The sequence below is a fragment of the Elaeis guineensis genome, chromosome 5, assembly GCF_000442705.2.
Source record: "Elaeis guineensis isolate ETL-2024a chromosome 5, EG11, whole genome shotgun sequence".
NCBI lineage: Eukaryota > Viridiplantae > Streptophyta > Magnoliopsida > Arecales > Arecaceae > Elaeis > Elaeis guineensis.
The window spans coordinates 23,253,552-23,264,347 of record NC_025997.2 but is presented as its reverse complement, the minus strand read 5'-3'; the positions used below and the strand labels follow the sequence as shown (position 1 = coordinate 23,264,347).

At 34.6% G+C, this 10,796-nt stretch overlaps 1 non-coding gene across 1 annotated transcript; it reads right to left on the bottom strand.

Moving 5' to 3' along the window:
* Window positions 1–4,358: 4,358 nt before the first annotated feature.
* LOC140858233 (small nucleolar RNA R71) lies at window positions 4,359–4,464 on the bottom strand. The gene has a single exon (XR_012141801.1). It is a non-coding gene; the product is annotated as a small nucleolar RNA R71 (small nucleolar RNA).
* Between the last annotated feature and the right edge of the window lie 6,332 nt (window positions 4,465–10,796).

The following is a 10,796-nucleotide window of genomic DNA, read 5'->3' as shown; positions in this document are numbered from 1 at the left end:
AGTACCTTATTCTTTTCAAAGAAAAGATATATATATATATATATCTAGTATGCTCATCAATGAATGAGATAAAATATCTATGACCATTAAAATAGAGAGCAAAAAATGATTCACAGATGTTAGTATGTATGATTTTCCAAATGTTAAAACTTCTTTTGGTACCTTTAGAGGATTTATTAGTTTGCTTTTTCTTTATGCAACTCAAATAAGTGTCAAAATTAATAAAATTAACATCTTTTAAAATGCCATCATTTACCAACCTCTTTATTCTTTTAAAGAGATATGGGTTAATCTTTGTACCATAAACTTGAAGAATTTTTTTTAATAACGTTCTTCTTTATGTCAATATTATTACCATGCATAAATTAACGATTACATTTAAAATTCAAATTTAAATTTAATTTATATAAATCATCCATCAGAAAATCAGTGCCAATAATATTTTTATTCCAAAAAAAGTTAACTATAGAATTCTCAAAATAAAAATCAAAACTAATATTTGTCAACTTAGAAATAGAAATTAAATTTCTAGAGAAATTAGGGACATAAAAATAAAAAGTATTTTTAAGATCCAAAATAAAATCAGAATTCAACATCAATCCAAAGGTTCCTACAATTTTCACATGTGAACGTATCAGATTGTCTGAATGGATATCTTGTTCACTTCCTATCGAGTCTCTTAGATTGAGAAAGTCCTATATAGTATTGGCAATGTGAATTGTAGTATCAAAATTAATCTACCAAATATTATTAGGAACATCAATAAAAAAGAATTCATGACACACTAGAAATATAAAAGTATCTTTCCTTTTTCAAGCTATTTCTTATAGTTTATGCAGTCATTCTTCATGTGTTCCTTTTTCTTATAAAAGAAGCATGCATCTTTATTATCATAGCACTTTATTAGCATTGTTGTATCCTTCTTTTTCTTAGGAATATTTTTTTCTTTTTTTCTTTGCTATGATAACAAGATTAGCACTTTCATGCTTTATGTCTTACTTCTCTTATTTCAATCTTTCTTCCTCTTGAATACACGGTCAAAAGTTCATTGATAGGCCATTTTTTTTATATGTATTATAGAAAATTTTGAAAGGGCCATACTTTGTAGGTAGAGAATTTAAAAATAAATAAACTAGAAAAGAATCAAAAATCTTAACTTTCAAAGATTTGAGTTGAGTATCAATATCTCTCGTTTCCATAATACGATCACATACATCTTTAGAATTGTCAAACCTCATACCTGAAAGCCTCTTCATTAGGGTACTGGCCAATGCTTTATCAAAACTTACAAATTATATTCTTAAATGACCTTCATAAAATTTTTGATGTTATTATCATATCGAGGAATTGACTCTCTACTACTTTTAGGCACTTGAGACTTGATGAGCATCAAACTGAAGCGATTGGATCGCTTCCATTTCTCATATACCAAAATCTATTGTAGTATGCTTGAATCCATGGGAATAGATAATTCATCCACATGAAGTGTGATAAACACATAATTTAAGTCATTTAAAGCAAAAAATCATATTTAATTTATTTTATTTATTAAGAATTTGATGCTTCTTTTTATGTTTTACAGGAAAGATGATCGTCGATACAAAGAGTCCGATTCATAGATCAAAAAGACTCAAGTTTGAAGAAATTTGGACTTAAAATAAAATTAAAATAAAAGAAAGATGCATCCGGTATTATAGAAAATGAAGATACTATGCAAGGAGTCCAAAAGGATACAGATATCATTGTAAAGAAACAAAAGTTTCTTTTTGGTATGTGAAAAGGTGGTTCACGTTGATTTTCTCTGGGCGGTTTCACGTGAATTCAAAAGCTTTGGACGCGGTTTGACGTGAATTCAAAACAAAAGAAAGCTGGCGCGTGAATGTGGGCAGCATGGGCTCGTGGGCGCGCGTGAACACACGGGACGCGGCGTAGACGCGGGGCACGGACGCGGGACGCGACGTGGAAGCAGGACGGGCGCTGACGCGGGTGTGGGCGCACGACAGACAAGTTCAAAATAAGGAAAAAAATAATATTTAAAAATATTTTGAAAGATTTGTATTTTTTTAGTCCCACATCAGAAAATCATGTAAAACTCCTCCCTTCTAACACCTATAAAAAGACTTTTGTACTCTCATTGGAAGGGAGGAGCCCAGAAATTCTTCTAGAGCCTTGCATAGAGGAATAGAAAGGGACTACTTCATGAGCAGCTAGGCTAGCAGTCTCGGGAGTGGAGAAGAAATTTTGTAACGACACAGAGATGGTTTATTGTTCTAAACTTTCCTGTATTTTTTTATATGCAATAAAGATTATACTTTTTATTTAAATTGTCATGAGTTCTTTATTTGCTCCCTATCATATGCTTTTATTTATGCTTTCTTGTTAGATTAATATTAGGAACAACTTTTACTTTCCGGAGATGCGTCGTGATCTACGGATACGGGGCGTGCCGAGGAAAGAAGAGTTGGTTACCTAGTACTTTCTGAAGACGCGCCGTGATCTACGGGTACGGAGCGTGCCGAGGAAAGACAGATATTTTTCCTAAGATTAATCACATCTATTTAGTTAAAAAAGAGATACAACTCTGCTAGTGCAAATTAATTCAAAACTCCCGAGCTCTTTATTTTTTAATTACCTCAATTTTACGATAATTTATTTTCTAAATAAAAAACAACGCTTCTTTCTTTTATCTTACAATCTCAACTTAGCCCAAGGTCTCTGAGGATACGATCTCAACTCATCCTACCTACGTAGTGAGTAGAGTTATTTTTGGTGCAATCAACGACTACGCATCAAATTTTGGCACCGTTGTCGGAGATCTTGGCACGGTTGAATTAAAAAAATTTTTGAAAATTTTTTTTTAAATTTTTTTTTAAAAAAAAATACTTTTCAATTTTTATTTCTCTTTTTAATTTTTTTTTGCAGTGCTTTCTAGCTAGATAATCTTATTTGTATAATTACATAATTACCTTGCATAAATAATTTATTACTTTTTAATCTTAGAAATTTTTTTGCTTAGAATAATTTGCTACTTTTTATAGCCTAATGATTTATTATTTTTTAGACTTAATCACTTAAATTTATTTTCTTGTAAAACTAAAAAATAAAAAATAAAAATAAAAAAAATATATTAAAAGATAAAACTATAAACTAAAAAAAAAAAAAAAAAGAAGCCACTGACATTTCATAACACTTAACTAAAATAGCGTAACCTCAAATATAAAAATTTCTAACCTGATTGGACACCTTGTTTCCTTGCATTGCATCTCCATAATTAATCTTAAGGGCAATAACCCAATAACCAGATAAGGTGGAGATTTGATCACCCTTCCTTGGCCCACAAATCACTCCCTTGCATTTGCATAACCTAGACCTTAATTTAAAATCAACTAGACGTCAGCCCTAGGAATTTCGAGCTCAATAGGATAAGAAAGCTCTAGAGTTGAACCGAGTGCGGATTGGTTAATTGCTCGGTGTCTAAGGCAAGTGGTTAAAGAAAGTGGTTTTCAATTGGTTCCATTGACTGACCTGGCCAACTCAGTTGGTGTCTAAGGAAAGCAACGAGCAGGGAACCTCCCACATCTTACGCTTATCTGGCCGAGTCAGTTAGTCAGTCTTGAGCTTGGAGTGCTCAAAGGCGGTCTTGAAAGTTAGGAGCTGTCTAGATCTAAGTTAACCTTAGGATAGAGAGTTTATGATTGTTTAAGTTGATTGCAATTAACATCTAAACATTAATTAATTTCTCCCTTTTCATAGATTTAAGATTCTTAGGTTCTTCTCTTTAGATTTTCTTCATTCTTTTCTCACTTTATTATAAAAATATATATTATAAAAAATAAAAAATAAAAAAATTCTGTGTGTGCTCTACAGTATAATTGTAAGGTGTATGCTTGGCCGTAGATCGTTACGACCAGAAATCCAACCTTTTGATCCAGAAATAGAAAGAACCCTTAGAGCCAACAGACATAAAAAGATGGACCGAAATCAGGAGAATGATCCACCCAAGCAATTGAAGGAGTACTTTACTCCTTCCACATATACCTACTCTCCTTGTATTCAAGTGCTCCCTGTGGAGGCCACTCAATATGAAATTAAGTCCAGTATAATCCAAATGTTACCTTCATTTTATGGACTTAGTAATGAAGACCCTTATAAACATCTTGAAGAATTTCTTGAGATATGCTCAACTGTCAAAATTCACAACTTCTCCGATGATGCTCTTAGGTTGAAATTATTTCCTTTTTCACTTAAGGACAAAGCCAAATACTGGCTACATACTTTGGATTCCATGACTATATCAACCTGGGACCAGCTGCAAGGAGAGTTTCTCAAGAAATACTTTCCCATAGGAAAAACTAATCAAATAAGGAAAGCCATAACTAGTTTTTTCCAATTAGATGGAGAAATGTTTCATGAAACATGAGAGAGATTAAAAGATCTTATTAGAAAATGTCTCCACCATGCTATACCAAAGTGGCAGTTAATCCAATATTTTTATGATGGGCTCTCTGAAAGACATCGATAAATGGTCGATGCATCATGCGGTGGGATATTTATGCTGAAAAGTGAGGATGAGGCATGGCAACTGTTTGAAATTTTAAGTAAAAATTCATTACATCATATGTCTGCCTCTATTAGAGATAAACCCATGTTAAACTCAAAAAGAGGTGGAATATATGAAGTAGAAAATGCCATAGATATCCATCAAAAGGTAGATGAACTGTCCCAAAAATTAGATCGTCTTCTAAACACTGGACAATCCCCGATTCCACCTAATCCAATCCAAGAAGTTTGTGCATTGTGTGCAAGTCCGAACCATTTTGTTAGTGAATGCCCAGCCGCACCTCAATTTTCTGAGTTTGTGCACGAGCAGGTTCAGCAAGCTCAAGTCCAACAAGCTCGCAGACCAGGAAATGATCCATATTCGAACACTTATATCTCCGGCTGGAGAAACCATCCAAATTTTTCCTGGAGACCACAACCAGTGGTTGGTCCTGCCACACCTCGACCTCAATATCAGGATCCAACATATAGGCATGGATCATACCATCAATTTCAAAATGCGCTTCAACCATCTACTACTGGTCATAGCTCAGCTTTTGAGGAAAAAGTTCTGAAAGCACTAGAACGATTAGAAGTCAACACTCAGATCCTTAACTCCCACACACAATCCATTGCTAAGCTAGAGACCCAAATAGGTCAACTAGCGACTGCATTCAGTAGGAGGGAAGAAGAAAAATTACCTAGCCAACCCGAGACCAACCCAAGAGGACAATTTATGATTGAGAGTTCTAATACCCCAGAAACTTTTTCTGAACATGCCAAATCAATCATGACTCTGAGAAGTGGGAAGGTCATTGAACACACTAGTAAAACCAATGAGACCGACCCTAAACCTCTAACCGAATCCAAATCATCCAAGAACAAAGAGGACCTAAAAATAGAGAAGGAACCAACTGCACCGGAGTCATCTTACTTGCCTAAAGCTCCATTTCCGGATGCCCTGAAAGCCCCATTTCCTGCAGATAAGAAGGGAGGAAAACTTGATGAGATGTTGGAATTATTTAAGCAAGTCCAAATTAATCTTTCCCTTCTAGACGCAATCAAACAGGTCTCTGCTTATGCCAAATTTTTGAAGGATTTGTGCATCAAAAAACGTAAATCTAGATCACAAATCCCAAAGAAAATACGTCTCACTGAACAGGCTAGTTCTGTCTTCCAGCATGCCACTCCTCCGAAGCTTAAGGACCAGGAGCCCCCATCATTTCCTGTGTTATAGGAGATTATCACATTGAAAAAGCTCTTCTAGATTTAGGGGCAAGTGTGAATCTTTTACCTAGTTCGGTGTATGAACTCTTTGGATTCGGAGAACTGAAACCCACATCAGTCACATTACAATTAGCCGACAGATCAATTAAGGAACCACGTGGAATGCTTGAGGATGTCTTGGTCAAGGTAGATGAGTTTTACTTTTCAGTTGATTTTCTGGTTCTTGATATGGAATTAAGTGGCAACCCCAGACAAATTCCCATTATCTTAGGACGACCCTTCCTAGCTACGGCAAATGCATGCATCAATTGTAGGACAGGAGTCATGGACGTATCGTTTGGGAATAAGAAACTGAGACTGAATGTGTTTGGTGCTTCTCAAGGACCATCAATGGATACTTGCTTCAAAGTAGATACACTAGAAGATATTATAGAAGATGCAACACCCACAATTCTAGCACCTGAACCCTTAGATACTTGCTTGGCTCACTTTGGAGTGTATGACTTTAAGGGATATATGAAAGAAGTTAACATATTGTTGGATACACCACATGATAAAACCACTCCTCCATGGACAATCAAGTATGAGCCATTACCCATCTTTTGTTGGTTTTATTGCATATGACGTCTGGCTGAAGACGTAAAACTTAGCGCTTTTTGGGAGGCAACCCAAATTTCTTCTATTTTATTTTAACTGATCATCATTTTTTTAAAGAATAAAGGACCACTCTGTATGGAAGAGTCTGTTAATAAACTTGACGTCTGGCTGAAGACATAAAACTTAGCGCTTGTTGGGAGGCAACCCAATGATTTCATATTTTTTTTTACTTTACCGCAGCTGCAGGAATTTAGAACAAGAGCCTATTAATCAATGAAGCTATCTTCAACTTCCAAAGCAAAATTATCCCAGGTGCACTCTCTCCTTTTATTTTCTTTGCTTTCCTACTCCATTGAGGACAATGTAGATTAAGTTGGGGGGGGAGGAAATTAATCAAATCCTCGAGTATGGTCAGAAATAATTAGTTTTGTGGATTCAAATTTTATTAGGCATCCTAATAAATGAATGATTAACGGTCAAGATAATTTTAGAGATACTGAAGAATAAATTATTAAGAAAACCCAATGAATGGTAGGATTTAAACTAGATCAAATTTTAGGAGTGATTCTACAAACCCTCTTCTTACTGATTTCAATAAAGAATCTGCTTCATGAGAAATTGGGTGGAAAGATCGAGGTATGCAAAAAAAAAAAAAAAAATTCTCCTTAAAAAAAATTCTCCTTAAAAAAAAAAAAATATTGGTTTCCTACTGAGTAACCGGGCCCTTTCGCCTAAGTAAGCATTGTGGTTCGCGTAAAAAGGTAGGCAATGTTATATAATAATAATAATAAAAAAAAATAATAATATATATATTAAGGAGACTAAATTGCAAGAAGATAATAAACCTCTTTCCCATTAAGTTAGAGGATTTAAAGAGTAAAGTGGGGAGTTGGTGAAAGAAAAGCTCTGAAATTTCTTTAGTTAATACTCAACCACTAATTGGGTCAAATTGATAATCCAATGAAATATCTTTTTAATGGTCTGACCAAGTATCATCTACCTTTTGGGATGCCTAACCTAATTTTTGATTCAAAACCGAGTCAGTACACAATGCTGATATATCTATTTTACTCGAGGACGAGCAAAATTCAAGTATACCAAAAAGAAACTTTTTGGTATGTGAAAAGGTGGTTCACGTTGATTTTCTCTGGGCGGTTTCACGTGAATTCAAAAGCTTTGGGCGCGGTTTGACGTGAATTCAAAACAAAAGAAAGCTGGCACGTGAATGTGGGCAGCATGGGCTCGTGGGCGCGCGTGAACACGCGGGACGCGGCGTGGACGCGGGGCGCGGACGCGGGACGCAGCGTGGAAGCGGGACGGGCGCTGATGCGGGTGTGGGCGCACGGCAGACAAGTTCAAAATAAGGAAAAAAATAATATTTAGAAATATTTTGAAAGATTTGTATTTTTTTAGTCCCACATCGGAAAATCATGTAAAACTCCTCCCTCCTAACACCTATAAAAAGACTTTTGTACTCTCATTGGAAGGGAGGAGCCCAGAAATTCTTCTAGAGCCTTGCATAGAGGAATAGAAAGGGACTACTTCATGAGCAGCTAGGCTAGCAGTCTTGGGAGTGGAGAAGAAATTTTGTAACGACACAGAGATGGTTTATTGTTCTAAACTTTTCTGTATTTCTTTATATGCAATAAAGATTATGCTTTTTATTTAAATTATCATGAGTTCTTTATTTGCTCCCTATCATATGCTTTTATTTATGCTTTCTTGTTAGATTAATATTAGGAACAACTTTTACTTTTCGGAGATGCGTCGTGATCTACGGATACGGGGCGTGCCGAGGAAAGAAGAGTTGGTTACCTAGTACTTTCCGAAGACGCACCGTGATCTACGGGTACGGAGTGTGCCGAGGAAAGACAGATATTTTTCTTAAGATTAATCACATCTATTTAGTTAAAAAAGAGATACAACTCTGCTAGTGCAAATTAATTCAAAACTTCCGAGCTCTTTATTTTTTAATTACCTCAATTTTATGATAATTTATTTTTTAAATCAAAAACAACGCTTCTTTCTTTTATCTTGCAATCTCAACTTAGCCCAAGGTCCCTGAGGATACGATCTCAACTCATCCTACCTACGTAGTGAGTAGAGTTATTTTTGGTGCAATCAACGACTACGCATCAAAGTGTTAGGTCAATATTTTTATACTCAAGAGTGTAAAGAACACTCTTTTTAGTCAAAAAAGTTATCGCCACTTAGCATTGGAATAAGAGCAGTATCATTAATATATGTAGTATGATTAGCTGTAAAATCAATAAGCATAAAAAACTTTAGTGCTGTGAAGCATAAACTATAATATGAAATAATCAATATTAATGGTAGTAGTAAATTTTAATCTTTCTGTGGACAGAGATGCATTATGCATAGAATTTACTCATACTTTTTTAATAAGACTAGCAACATAGATGTCAAAAGATAGTAAATTTCTATATCTGTGGGTCTAGAAAAAATATGTCCTTAATCCAAATGTTTTTGCTGTGCAGAACCACAGGGCGGTGGCTCACTTTTTCTAAGTAATGGGTCGCTCAGTAAAGAAGAGTACGCGCGCTACGGCTTGAATTTTCCTTTTAGAAGGATATAGAATAGAAGTAATAGAGAGATCTTTTGATAGTATCTCGGCACTAGCCAGAAAGACTTGACCACTCCCTTTTGGTATCTTTTGCTTGGAACCCTTGTCTGATGGATTTTCTTTGCCAACTTCCCAACTTTCCCCATTTTCGGGCGGTAGGGGGATCGGAAGCTGGTAAAAAAGAATGACTATAACTTGATAAAGGAAAAAGTACGGTAGCGGACGGACGAATTTTCAACGTTCTTATTAAAATTTTCAACGAATTTTAATAAGACTAGCAACATAGATGTCAAAAGATAGTAAATTTCTATATCTGTGGGTCTAGAAAAAATATGTCCTTAATATTTAGATTACCATCTTATTCTAATTAAATCATAAAAATAATCACTCCATATGGATCAAGTTAATTATCTCTAATAACTTAATTATAATTTTATTCGCATGTCATTATACTTTAATTTATAATCTTTTTATGATTTTTACTATATCTAAATAATAATCCAAGGGTCTTTTGTTAGATGTATATCTTAGAAGCCAATCTTGGCTGACACATACTTTTCTCTAGCGCATATTTTGTACTTGATGGACAGTCTTTATAACCATCATGTTATTTGTGTCCATGATTTGTCCTAAAAATTAACAAAGATAATTTTGTATATTCTCGAGGTGTTGAAAATTTGAGACATACATTATTAGTAGTTAATTTTTAAATACTCTTGATCGAAGGATCGTCACAGAGGATAGTGATCAATTCATTCAAGATCAGTGCACGGATCACCTCTTTTTAGGATAAATAAGTCTCGAGTCTGTGGTATAGAGACACTGAGGTAAGAATGTAGGTGGTTATTAGAGAATAATTTATACTGAGCATGATCAACACGAGAAATCACTTGGATGTCTACTCATTCGTCAGTAATTTTTCGATACTGTAGTAGTGTGACTGATCTTTTGACCTGTGATGTGTTGGCTATTCACAGTGAGACTACTTAGTTTGACTGCATATTTTTTTGGTCCCTAACCATTCGGATCTTTACTATTATGTTGGTTATTATAGGTTCAGATTCGCTGTTTGGAGTAGGATGTATCTAGATGAAATCTATCGATCTTGGTAGAAAAGAAGAAGCTCTATGCGATTTGCAAGACTGAGTTCAGAAAATCTCTGATCAGAGTAAGTGTAAATACTGAAAAAGAGTTTTCACAGGATTCACAAATGAACTCAAGTCGAGCCAATCTAGCATATGACTGATGATTGGGTTTGATGAGTTCTCTATGACCTCTGTCTAGTCGAAACTCATGATAGAAAGATTGTATCACACGATAACTGCACCTAGGGATTCATTTTTTTCTGTTATGCTGGATTTTCACTACATACTGCTAAACATCATTGGTGGATCGCAAAAACTCACTAGGATCATTTTCAGATCAATGATCCTTATTAAGGTGAGTTGGAATTATTTCAGCCCATCGAAAAGAGTTTCGATGATACTGTGATGGAGATCATTGTATGTCTCACTACCAGACAGAATAGAACCTGAGGGATCGCATAACAAAAAGAGTATGACTTGATGAATAATTTAGATCATATTCAAATTATCAATCGAATTGATAGTTTAAATTTTAGAAACTCCTAATTTGTAATCATTACAGTTTTGGTAGCTGCAAATTATTAGCGCGGGAACTTAATTGTAAATGTTATAATTTTATTGAGGCTGATTAAATTATGGATTAAGTCTTAATTAATTTAAATTAAATTTAATTTAATTAGACTTAATTTAATTTAATATTAATTAGATTCAATTATCCAAATCAGATTTGAATTTCAAGCTTAATTAGATCAAGCTTGACAGCC